This window comes from Physeter macrocephalus, chromosome 18 (genome assembly GCF_002837175.3).
Source record: "Physeter macrocephalus isolate SW-GA chromosome 18, ASM283717v5, whole genome shotgun sequence".
In the NCBI taxonomy this organism is placed as follows: domain Eukaryota; kingdom Metazoa; phylum Chordata; class Mammalia; order Artiodactyla; family Physeteridae; genus Physeter; species Physeter macrocephalus.
This window is the reverse complement of record NC_041231.1, coordinates 19,068,279-19,068,865: the sequence shown is the minus strand read 5'-3', so window position 1 is coordinate 19,068,865 and position 587 is coordinate 19,068,279.

Here is a 587-nt window from a genome sequence, read left to right as displayed (position 1 = left end):
CATAAGCTCTTTATTTTTTATTTCATGACTTTGCATAGTGTGGTAATTTTTAGAAACACTTTTGTCATATTATAACAGAGTTGATGTGTGTATGTGCTATGTATGTGAAAGAGGACTTCCTAAAAGACTCGCCTAATTCAAAACTTGCATCATTCAAGACTAATCCTGATAAAGAATGGTAGCTATTACTTTTTACTCACTAAAGAGCCAGAGCTAAGTGGCAATTACATTAAATCCATTTATAATCCACTCAGCACAGAAGCTTTGAAGTTCTATGATCCTTAATACACTTTTTTAAATACCTTTATTGGAGTATAATTGCTTTTCAATGTTGTGTTAGTTTCTGCTGTACAACAAAATGAATCAGCTATACATACACATATATCCCCATATCTCCTCCCTCCCACCCTCCCTATCCCACCTCTCTAGCTCTTAGGGAGACTGACTCAGTTGAGGTGAGTTTTCTAGCACCTCTCTCTTCTCATCACAAAACTTCCCTATTATTTTTTAAATTTATTTTTTATTTTAACATCTTTATTGGAGTATAATTGCTTTACAATGGTGTGTTAGTTTCTGCTGTATAACAA